The sequence below is a fragment of the Ostrinia nubilalis genome, chromosome 15, assembly GCF_963855985.1.
Source record: "Ostrinia nubilalis chromosome 15, ilOstNubi1.1, whole genome shotgun sequence".
Classification (NCBI taxonomy): Eukaryota; Metazoa; Arthropoda; class Insecta; order Lepidoptera; family Crambidae; genus Ostrinia; species Ostrinia nubilalis.
In genome coordinates, this window is record NC_087102.1 from 772,018 (window position 1) to 784,841 (window position 12,824).

The following is a 12,824-nucleotide window of genomic DNA, read 5'->3' on the forward strand; positions in this document are numbered from 1 at the left end:
TTTATCGCACTCCATCCATCTTCATACCTACCCAGAGAAATAAAATTAACAGTGCAATAATTGTTTCTAATTAATCCCCCAGGTATTCAGTTCCCACAGTTTTATTCTTAGTGAAAAGGAATGGTGATTAATGAATGCACCAATTAACGCGTTTGTGCAGATGTAACACGATCTCTTGTAATGACACGCCTACGATTTAATCTAATGAATTAAGTCACACTTACAGCACTTTTGACTTCTAGAGTCATAAGCTGTGAGTTTAATGATGATGGAGAGAATTACAGCCAGACTCAAGGGAGTTCATTGGGGCTACCTGTCAAATAGTCTTATTTATAAAAGTCTGGTTATTTTTTTACCGCAATACCTACATTGGAATAAAACGAATGCCATTTTGCCAAATGGGTTAGTGCTAGTGTTAAGTGTTGTGATATCCAGATAGGTTAAGAATTTAATATGTAAGCTACACGGTCTTAAAGAGCTAGCTATGTCTAGCTTATCATGTTTTTAGGGGCGGTAATCCCGTACTCAATTAAAAAAGACCTACTATCTGGCCACTGGATTACTCTAATTTGAGGCTTAACTCACCCGGGAAGCTGGCTCATTAGACTTACACGAGTAGTCGTGTAAACATTAATTATTTTTTTACTGCGTACAAGTCTCTCAAATGCCCTTTTTAATTTACAAAGCCACAAACAGCGGACAAGCGGTAAATATCTTCCAGATAACAATCGAAGGCTTTCTCCCACGAAACATCGCACCTGCGGGCTCTACTCTACAAAACGAATACTACGCCACTTTCTTTTGTCTCTCTTACTCGTATTATCTCTAAGAGAGAGACACAGTCGAAAATGTTTATTGTTAACATTCGACACCTTGAGATTTCATTTGCTAAATATTTGGTGAGAGGTGGTAAATTACATTGGAAACATTTTGCAGAGAAGTGTTACATCCGGCGCAGTTAACCGCGATTACACATTTACAGGTGTTTGCCGAATGTTCGTTTGATTAAAGTTAAGACCACATGTCCCTCTATCGAGTGAATTGGACAGTTTCAGCATTACAATAGGTGTTTCAGGTAGGGCATATTTCTACTTTACGAAGCCTGAAGTTAGCAATTTCATCGAATTTCTAGTAGATACTGAATTTATAACAACCTAAGTCTACACACCAATTTAACTTACGATTGACTCGGGAAATGGCCAATCGGTTCACTTTGAGGTCGCCGCGGAGACTGCGCCCTATCGCCTTGGATCCATTGAAACTTGAAAGCCACCGCGAGATGATAACATAGCTTGTAAAAAGCACAATTATCACTGAAAGTCAGGAAGGAGGAGGAAATAAACTACACTATTTCTCGATATGGCAAGGAAATGAGGCAATAGGGTTTTATTTAAGTCGTTAATTATTTGTCATATTATTATGACTCTAACATAGCGGTACGGAAGATTCTATGATGTAACAGAGCATACAAATATCCTTAAGGTTTAGGTTAAGTTAGGGTTAAGATTTTTATGAATTTGACATTTTGCATTTGAAGTCCAAAACACCCTCCCGTAAGCGCTAAACCCATAACAAAGTTAATCGTCGAAAATATTTGATCTTGTGTGTCTCTGGTACTGATGTACACCATTATTAGATACTATAACAGATAAACAATATGTATAGTATATGATTACTGTGTACTCGGCTTAATTTGAGGCTAGATAATTGGTGAGATGGTTGAAAAAGAAATTAGATCAGAAGCTGTCTATTGACCACTAATCTAATAGAATAGGCATGTTGTTAAGTAGCCCGAGCTCATTACAGAGTAGTAAAAACCAGCAGTACTTACTCTCTTTCGCCATAACAGTGTTACTTTAGTATCTTGTGTGAAACCAGTTTGTATGGTAATATCCACTGGAGAAATGTTGTTGGCCGACTCGCAACTAATTTTCTCTTGATAACTACGCATTGTTGTTTAATTTGGGAGATAGTAGTGATTGTTTTGTGTTTATTGCTTTGAACGCTAATAAAGTGTAGCGTTGTTTAGAAGATAATTGATTTTTATCAAATCAAATAATTTTTATTTGCGGACATGGGTTTTGATCGATTTTGGAAATTATTTCAATAAAACAAAGTTATCATAGAATTTAATAGAGTCATTGACCAAAATAATAAAGATAGAGTAGATGATTGATTTATTTCAAATAACTTTTTGTGATAAAATTACAGACATTTTCAATTTAACTTAAAAACTCTGCCACTGTACAGTGTTAAAGGCCTTTTTTTATTTAATTGCCATAATGCTGCTGTCTAGTCGTTTTAACTTTCAACTCCTATCACTTCACCGCTCGGTACAGATGTATGTTCTCGTTGCAACAAGTTGATGTATCGTTAGCGCGTATCATTAATCACCTCCAATTCGATGATGATTGACACTGATGATATAATTAACGTGTCACGAAGGCTTTCAACGGTGCTGAAGAAGGCTATTCATCTTGCATTTAGCCATGTCTCATTATGTTATTAAACTAACATTTGGTTTTATTTTATGATAATCATCATCTTTTGTCTTTTTGAAACGTACTGTATTTTGAATACCTTAAAAAAAGAACAACTGCACGCAGGAAGAATTAACGAATGCTACTGACAACGCCACTCTTGTAGCGGAGTTTTGGGCTGACACTGTATAGGGTTTGTTGTCGACACGACAAGAAGAAAAAAAAAGATCATTAATTTATCATGGATGTGAAATTAATTAAGTTTTGTTCAGCACGATAAAAAATACAGCCAACTCTATATGATCAATTTTATCCAGTAGAGCAATACGTCACACCACTGGAATGCTTTGGTGGTGTTTTTCTTTTACTTTCGCAGGCAGCTACTTTGCCTATCGTCACAATAATCTTATAGGTGGGCGTTTTGTGCTCACTTTTGCCTGAGCTAGCTCCAGATTACTATCTAACCAAAGGACGTAGATGTGATCGATGATAAAATAGGCTTGCTGACTAGCCTCAGCTCGAAGCCGTGGATTTAGGAAAATAAAGTTTATGAGTTAAAAGCTAAGGCTGAGTTGCACCACCTTATTTTAGCCGTAACAATAACAATAACCGGTGCTTTTTGTATAGAGTTTGACAGATTTTTGACCTTTGTCAAAGTTAAAGTAAGATAAAGATAGAACACTTGCTCCGTGTAGTTCAATTAACAAATCATAGAAAAAATCATGTTTAGAGATGTGAATTTGTTATTGTTAACTGCAGTTTTATAATAACAACAACTCGTAAAAGTGTTAACAGTGTTTTGTACAAATAAATAAAAGAAGCAATATTCATTTGTTAAATAATCCGTATGTATCCGTTTATGTTATAAGTAATAGACTCAAATAAGCATATGATTACGTGATTCATATTCATGAGACTGTAAAATATAATGAATATAGATTCACAGTCTATACTGTAGTGTGGTCGTGAATCGTGATCATTACGCGAAATGGGAGTATTCAGTGGATTAAGGAACAGCTACGTAACAGAACTTTGCGGCGATCTTCCGCCATTTACAATGGCGATCTTTAATTTATTCACACGTTTTACGATTTAAATACGAAATGTGGCGTTCAAAAGTCAATAGTAACCACGATTATCTCCATACTTCATTAAACTAAGCAGAATTTACTAAAGAAGCCTTCAGAATAAATAGTAACTTCAAGCCTAAATTCTTTATTTTTATGTAAGATATTCATTTCCTGCACAGGAAATATTATTTACAGATTACTTCCAACAATTTAAATTCCATTACGAACATTGCTTATTTTATTGCTGTCGTGAAAATTGACAAAATATTAATCCTCTTTTATGTTCAATATAAATGCGCTCGTAAAATCCCCATCTTCGGCTAAATGAAGACATAAACCGTTCAGAACGTTAGTGCCTTCCTGCTCTACCTTACGAATAAGCTTCTGAGTTGGAAGGAGACGAAAGATAGAAGGACCTGGAAAATCAGTCTGTTGGGCTTAGTTCAGAAAAGCCGTAAATTCGGATTGGGTTTGACAGTACAAAGTGCTCTGCGATGGGAATTAAGGTCTTAGCCTTTGATAAATAAGTTCACATTCCGCGCCGAGCTTTTGCAAAGGTTATCGAAAAATAATTTTATAGTTAGGTAATAATGTTTAAATTATAGGTTTATTTTTAACAGACATTAAAATTCTGGATTCATACTATTGTTGCTCATAAATTGTAGTGATTGCTTTAATTCGTTCAATAACAGGTTGCCACAGTATTTATCTTGATTATACGCTTTCCTAAATAGCGTTTTCAAGGTCAGTATGTTACGGATGTTCTGTCGTGTGTAAGTGATTGTTGAAGCAATAATAGCCCTAATGGGTACTTCATACTGAGCCGTATAGATTTCAATCAACGAATCTAAGGCGTCCCTAAAGGTATGTTCGCACGACCGACGTCACGCGCTCTCGATTGGTTCCGCGTCGGGCCGCAGCGGGGCGCGTGCGTTTAACAATGCTTTTAACGGTGCTTTAGGTAGGTGTAATAGGCTCAATAGCTGCAGGTGGCTTCTACAACTTGCGGCAACTCTCTAGGGTCACAAAAAACTGTTGTGAAACTGATCTGATTAGTATTTTTTATCCTATTTGATACCCCACACTCCGGTGTTTAAAACGTTCTGAAATGACTGATGTGATTTATTCATCTATCTTTCACGTCTTTGAATGATCCCAGAAACTCAGAATCTAATACTATAGCCAGAGTTTTCGTGCATTGAGAATAGTTTAGACCTTATTTTAAAGGTACACAGAAGCTCTTCTAGTTCAATAGGCATATTATTACATTCGTTCATTAATTTACAATATTTTCACATAATTTGAGAATGCTTGAAATATATTTGAGAGCATTCTACAACCCTTTTTTGTTGTAGAGGTAGTCAAATTACTGAACCTAGCCAGGAGCGACGTAACCGATTCATTTTTTCGAACCGACCCGACCAGTTGCCTCGAGGTTCCTCGAGCACTACTATCGATTCACTAAGTCTTCAAGGTTGTGTATTTGCCCAATATCATCGTAACTTCACGGTCTTGCAATGTAAGTCGTAATGTGCGTTGCCTATCGTAAGGTCACGCCCCCACTCAGGATCACACCGTAGCAAATAAGCGTGGAACAAACAATTTGCTTGTGAATAACAACTATTAGTCCATTCATATTTATCGCGATAACATAGCGTAAGTAAATACAGAAGTCTCAGGTTTCATGAACGAGTAAGATAGTCAGTTTCTAAAACAAGTATTTCAGCACTCTAGAGTCACTAGGAGTGATGCTCGTACTCGTAGGTTTTTCCTAACGCTAGGTCTTATCCAACTTCTAGTTAGGACTGGACAAACATCTTCCCTAGACCATCTGCTGGATAATGATCCAGTTCTTCTTATTGTTTCAGCGAGTTTGTAGTCCTTTGGAGACAGGCAGTTTAAATGACATAAAAATATAGGTTCAGTGTAAAGATCAATCAGACGTCACACCTTGATGAAATAGTAAATGTACGGCTCGTGTACGGGTAAGTTCTCTCAAAGAACAATCTCGATGCCTATAGTATGTAATTTGTGCAAAACATTCCTGTATAATAAGTTTTGAGACTTAAGAAGACTGTGAGCTTTCTGTTTTTTATTTTATTCTTAATATCGCTTCGTCTCAACAAACAGTTTTCCCGTTAAGACAATTAAAAATTTGGAAAGCGATGATTGCTCAATTTTATGCGAACTTTTTGTGGTTATCAAATTTTATGGCGCGTCCATTGTCTATGGAAACGCGTCGTACGAGACAACGCTAATGATGCCAGAACCGGTCGCTCGGGTATCGGCTGCGTTGTTGGTTAAAATTAGAACCTTTGTTGAAGCTATTATACACAATGATCTTTCCGTTAAAAGATACGATACTCGTGTATAGATAGGCTTTTTCGTAGCAAAAGGCAGGCATCTGACCGCAACCACGCCTGATGTTAAGTGAGATGCAGTCTAGGGCGGTACATACTACATACTTGCCTAGTAAATGCCTGTTCATTCTCGCTTTGAATATATCGATAGTCATAAACATACTTTAGATAATGATAAAGTTGCCGATTGTTTCTCTTCACTAATTCATATAGGAAAAGCAAGGTTTGTGTATGGAAACGTAAAAGCTTCTCAATATCGACTCCCAGCTCTATCGGATGTAGTATAAACGCGGTGGCGAGTGAGATAAAAGCAAAAGTTTTAATTAATCGGTGCTAATGGACAGCTCTAATTCAAGCCGATCCCATCGGGACCGATAAATATTACGCGCCCACCTATGAGCGGCTCAGGGCTGCTGGAAATTGTTTGAGAAAACTAGCTTGTTGTACCATCGGCAACAGTGTTAACTATCCATTGCCTGTCATGTCGTCTCGTTCTATCGCAAAGAATCACCATTTGATGAGAGCGAGAGCAAAAACGGAAATGGATAGTTAACATTGTGGCCGTGTGTACATTTAATTTCAAAAAATATTACTTGATGACTAATATAGGTAAAAACAAACGGATTAGTTTTTCCCGTAAGTTTTCGTTAGCAAAAATACGGTAAAATTAAGTTCCTGTGTTTGAGAAGAGTCTTAAACATAGTTAATGTTTTTCCGTTATGTTTGTACTTATAACAATTTGATATGGCAAAAGTACTATTAAAAGCAACTTAGAAATCTAAATAAGCTTACCTGTTGACAGCCCTAATCCCGTTGTGTGGGAATTAAAGAACCTTAACGCTGTTAAAACCCTAAATAAATGTAAAACGTAATTCCAATTTATCTCTCTAAGCTATTCTAACTCCATAAAGTGGCTGCAGTTTGGTTTGGCTTTGAAATAGTCGATTCTTCTTAGTTTATGATATTTATTTTGTATTTAACAACTCGAATGATTGGAATGAAACTTTAAATAATATTATTTATTTGATGATGTAAGCAAAATGGCGATGAATGATGATAGATAGATTCAACAATTTATCTAAATGCACAATTTGATCAATTAGTGTGGGCTTATTTCATTCTTAGTAGGTATTAGAGATCCCTTTTCAATATTTTATATCGTGCCATAAACATTACATAACCAGATTTTTTCAAATCCTAATGAATTATGGAACGTTATGAACTTAAATTTCAGTCCACGGTATTAAGTTCACTTTCGTTTTAAGAGTTACTCACTAATAGTAATTTATATATCGGATAGTTATTAGGACGAATCTTAAAAGACAAAAGAAATATTCACAGTCAATTTACATACCTAATTAGTTATATCATTACCAGTTTAAAGAATTTAAGAGACACGACGAACTTAAATCTTTGTTAAAAGACGTTTTTATAGCTTTTTTACGTCCAAATCGACAATGGCGTCGGATGTCTAAATTATATTTGACATGTTTATATACTTGTCCTCTTATATTAATGTATTCGATATGAGATTTACGAGCTTTTTAGAAAAGTTGACAAAATAGTCAACTATTATCATAATATTTTTATAGGGCTATTTCTCATCGCCACGGTTCTCATCGTCACCTTCGTGGCAAATTTTATTTCTAACTTATTTCAACTTTTTGTAAACAAAAATTGTAGCGCTTGATGTGAAGATTGTATTCTCAGTAAATCAGTAAACTAGTGAGTCTCGTTTGGAAGCTTTAACGTTTTGAATTTTTTGATGCCACGAAAGTGATTCTGTACTTCACAGCAATAATTTTTTCAAACTTTACTACTGTAAATGACTCTTAAGTGTTTATAAAACATATATTTTGTCTTATTTTCATAGATAAATAGCAATAACATAATATAAATAGGTACCTACCTAAATACAAGATAAAATTTTACCGATAACGTCACCTACTAAGTTACAAGATTCTACGCAATTGGTTTTAAGGTTGACACTGGTGGCATTCTGAAATGCTAAAGAAGCAAAAAAAGGATTATCAGTACCTCAATAAAAAAGAGCTTTAACTGATTATCAGTCCCTCAACAAAAATATATTTTTATTGAGGCCAGAGGGCCTCGTATTTTTGTTGTACAACTTTTAACTCAAACTTCAGATTAAAAAACAATGCCAGAAATTGGCGTCTTTTTTTTTCGCGCGGCCATCGACCTAACCATGTTTTTTGGTTACAAAATAGTGTTATAAACCAAACTTACTATGACATGTATACCTCTAAACTCAGTCTGAACTGAGTTACGAGCATTAGAAGTTTGATGTTTTACATACTACGATTTGCTTTTTGCGCGCAAGTTTTGTAAGAAATTGCAACAAAATAGTGACGTCTTTTTTTATTGCGCTGATTCTGCTCCACACTGATGGCTGGAGCCTATAATTGATGTTATTGTTTGTTTACACATAAAATGTCACTATTTTGTTGCAATTTCTTACAAAGCTTGCACGCAGAAAGCAAACCTAGTATGTAAAATCATGAAACTTCTAATGCTTGTAACTCAGTTCAGACTGAGTTTAGAGGTATACATGTCATAGTAAATTTGGTTTATTACACTATTTTGTAATCGAAAAATAAGGTTTTGTCGTTGGCCGCGCGAAAAAAGGAGACGCCACCTTCCATACAAAATCTGGCATTGCCATTTATCTTACAAACAAATACACAGTCACATATACAGACATACATACAGTCAGACAGACAACAAAAATACGAGGCCCTTATTTTTTTATTGATTTACTGAACTCTACGAGTACTTACCAGGTATAATTTATTAGTTATTAAAATATTGTAAAAACATAAACACCAGTCACTATATTTTAAAATAAACCAAAGCAAGAAATCACTTTCGTGGCCTAAAATCACCTTCGTGTATAAAACACCACGAAGGTGATGCCACGAAGGTGACGAAAATTTTAGTTTTTTATGAATTATCCTTAAATTTGAATTTAACGGTTCAAGTCGAATACTACACAAATAAGTCTAACATGTTAAGTTTTCAATGGCCTAAGTTTCAATTAAATTGTTTTAATTTTAGAGGTAGAAAACATTGTTCAAGCAAGCGACGGTATGTCTATGGATAATCACAAAAAGTTACGTATTTTTTTCACGGAGCGACGATCGACCTATCTCACCTTCCCAATGGCCGGAGCGCGACTGACGTTAACCAAATAGAACGCTGTGATTGGTTGTTGGTGTTCGGTTTAACGGCAATCTTGTATTATTACTCAAAATTTTAGGTACCTAAAATCGTGTGACCAACATATTTTGCTTTCTCAATTCGAAATAATTATATGAAGATATTTTGTTGACTATTGTGTGGAAAGTATATTTAATTACGATGATTTTAGTATATGCTACACACAAATTGAATGAAAATTGTGAATGCAGTAACCAAATGTTTCATTGCAACCGAAGGTGTGACACGATGAGAACGCGAAAAATGACCCCGTTTTTTATCGTTTCATGTGATGTTTTCGTATTATTTATGCTTCTATTACGATAAAATTTATTTTGTATGTAGCTAAATAGATATTTTATCATCTGATTTCAAAGTTATTGTTCTAACTTATACCGTTTATGAACTATTATTGTGTGACCATCAAATTTGAGTGTAAATGAGAAGTACCCATAGATAGGCAATCAAAGAATTTGTTTTTAAATGGTAAACAATTTTTTCAACTATATCCGCCATTTGGCCACAATATAACAGACGACTGAAACAAGCAATATTTGTGAATTAATATTTTCTAGCACAAATCACAATATCCCACGTGTATCCTTTTCACCCTGGTTTAATTAATAAACCTGACAGTTTGTCGATCGCACAGTGGCTCCCGACGCGCGGGCTGGACTAAAATGTAATCCGAGAGTAATCGTTTTGACACTCCGGCCCACCGGGCGGCCGATTTGAAATGCGATAGGCGACGCGCGACGCGACTCTAGGAAAATGAGGAAGATTAAGTAGGCTCTACCAGCAAGAACAAGCAACGGAGCAATGGATCACCTATTTGGCAAGCAATTATCCATGGAAAATGCCACACTAGCCTGGCGATTCAGACATTGGATCGATCGTCCTTACGTATGTGTAGTTTCTATTCTTCTGACTGTCAGGGTTAGTGTAAGCTCGTTTACCCACTCTTGTATGAAAAATTACAAAAGTTAACTAGGATTGTTGTGCATTTATTTGGCTTAATAATTTTTAGAGCCTGTGCTTTTACAGAGTGGGCCTACCATTTGAGTGTCTAATATGTCGAAGGTATCGATTTTGATGTTGTTATACTCGTATTGGATTCCATAAAAATATCTAACTTTGTAGAACCTTACACTGAGGTGTGGGCGTTGAATTGTGTTTCGTACGTTAAGATTTTCTTCGTTTTGTGTGTCGCTCTAAACAAGTTTTGAGTCAATAAAATTATACAACTGTTGTATGGTTGTAAGCTAGGTTTGTAATTCAAATTGGCCATTCAACTTTTTGGCAAGAAATCGGTGAAGATTCACAAAACGATACAATCAATTAAATATTTTATACTAAGTAGGTAATTTCAGCTCCATCAATTGTTCTGAAATCGTTTTAATTTTTTACTAAAGACAAATTGAGCCTAGATTTTCGATACGATAAGAGCTGTTGATAGGTAGGTACAACTAAAGACAAACCAAGCCAGTCTTTAACGCCGAATAAACACTCAATGAAACTCGAGCCTCTATCAATTTGTGAAGTCGGATCCATTGTCCCGAGGGTTTATGTAGGATCGATTATCAGCGGCACAGCTACCGCTGGTGAGATTTATTTGACAGTCGGCCGAGCTGCTGCCATGCTCGCTGCACAGTGGGTTGCTATGATACGCGCGGGCTAAATCCGAAATGATCGGATCGGTTTGATGCTTTTGGCCACCGGGGACGGGGATTTCGAATTTGATATTTTTAGGCTTATGGGATAAAAAGTAGCATTTTTTTGATAGTAGCAGTTAAAGGGTAAGTTAACAACTTGAATCAGTCAAGTGTACGTGATTGACAAATCAAAAACTATTTAATAAGAAATAACAAAAAAATGCTGAAATGCTTAAGCCTATTTTCATAAAAACTAAAACTGCAGAATTTGATCTTTGAAAAAAACTATTAAAACTAGTTTTTCCTAAGTTAGCTTTTTAAGACTCCTTTATTAACTTTCAGAAATAAGTGTTGTTCTAGTATGTATGTGTATAATACTGAACAATTGTTTGTAATTGTTGATTCATACGATTGGGTGGTCCGATAATAATGTAGTCGTCGTAATCGATTAGCGAGAAGTTATCGGTCGATCGATTCTTCCAATTACGCGTAACTACTTCGGAGTATTGAAATTTCAGTTCGAAGACTATGTTGAAACAAGTCATTAAACGTGGATTCCATTTTGTTGAATTGAAAAGTTATGAAGGAAACGTAGACTTGTTCAGATTTTACGTATAAATGGATGTACTAAGTCTGTGTTAAATGCTATCAAAATATACTAAATTCTTTGTCTGTGACAAATCTATCTCAGGTGACTGAGTTTCTTCCGCCACTTCTTCTCAGCACCAGCCCATAAGTTGTCCAGAAGTGGTGGTAGGGCAAGCTATATTTGGGACGTGTATAAGTGCCCTGGAAAGGGCCTTTGTACTGAATAAACTATTTTATTTTGTCAATGCCTCAGGTAAGGATAAGTATTCCTGTGCTTGAAAAAAGATTTTGCCTGTGGAAACAGCATTTAATTAATGCAATTGAATGATATGCGAGACGTGATTTAAATATTACTGTTTATTTTTAGGGTTCCGTACCTCAAAAGGAAAAAACTGAACCCTTATAGGATCACTTTGTTGTCCGTCTGTCCGTCCGTCCGTCCGTCTGTCAAGACCCTTTTTCTCAGGAACGCGTGGAGGTATGAAGCTGAAATTTATATCAATTACTCAGGTCTACTGTCCCTTGAAGCTGTGAAAAAATCAAACTTCTAAGCCAACGCAATCAAAAGATACAGCCGTTTATGCCGCAAATTTTCGACACTTGCAAGGGAATCAAAACCTACAGGGTGCTTCCCGTGAACTCAGAATCTTGAAATTTGGTACGAAGCAACGTCTTATAGCATAGATAAAGGAAAAATTACGAAAACCATAAATTTTTAGTTACATCACATAATTATTTTTTTTTAATAATTTTAAACTTACTACCCATTTCCTCATAAACGCGTAGAGGTATTAAATTGAAATTCATACCAAATACTCAGGTCTATAATACCTTTAAGCTGTAACAAAATCAAAATTCTATGTCAACGCAATCAAAAGAAACAACAATTTAAGCTGCATATTTTGAAACTCGCAAGTACTCGCAAGGGAATCAAAACCTAAAGGGTACTTCCAGTCGACCTAGAATCTTGAAATTTGGCATGAAGCAACGTTTTATAGCACACATAAAGGAAAAATTCCGAAAACCTTAAATTTTTAGTTACATTACAAAATATATATTTTTTAATAAATATAAACTTATTACTTTTTTCCTCATGAACGCGTAGAGCTATCAAGTTGAAATTCATATCAAATACTTAGATCTAATTGCCTTTAACCCGTGAAAAAAAAATTCTAAGTCAACGCAAAAACGCAAAAGTACAACCATTGATACCGCATATTTTGAAACTCGCAACTACACGCCATACCTTTTTCAGTCACCATTTACAGGTCTGGTTCAAATTTAATACTTAATTAATATTTTTGAACCAGATTTCTAAATAGTGACTAAAAACTTAGTAAATAAATAACTTTAATAAAAGAACTTTCGCAAGTCTGCTGCAAGGCTAGTATAAGTGTTTCAGTTATATTATAGATAAATGATATGTGTTAATATAAAATAAAGGATTACTTAAACGAT

At 35.3% G+C, this 12,824-nt stretch overlaps 1 protein-coding gene across 1 annotated transcript in view; it reads left to right on the forward strand.

Moving 5' to 3' along the window:
• The first annotated feature begins 4,032 nt into the window (after window positions 1-4,032).
• The window catches only part of LOC135078672 (probable 3-hydroxyacyl-CoA dehydrogenase B0272.3), a 152,514-nt gene continuing 143,722 nt past the window's right edge, over window positions 4,033-12,824 (forward strand). The window contains exon 1 of the mRNA XM_063973216.1: window positions 4,033-4,038. The gene's annotated coding sequence lies outside the window, so the exon portion shown is untranslated. The remainder of the gene's footprint in view (window positions 4,039-12,824) is intronic.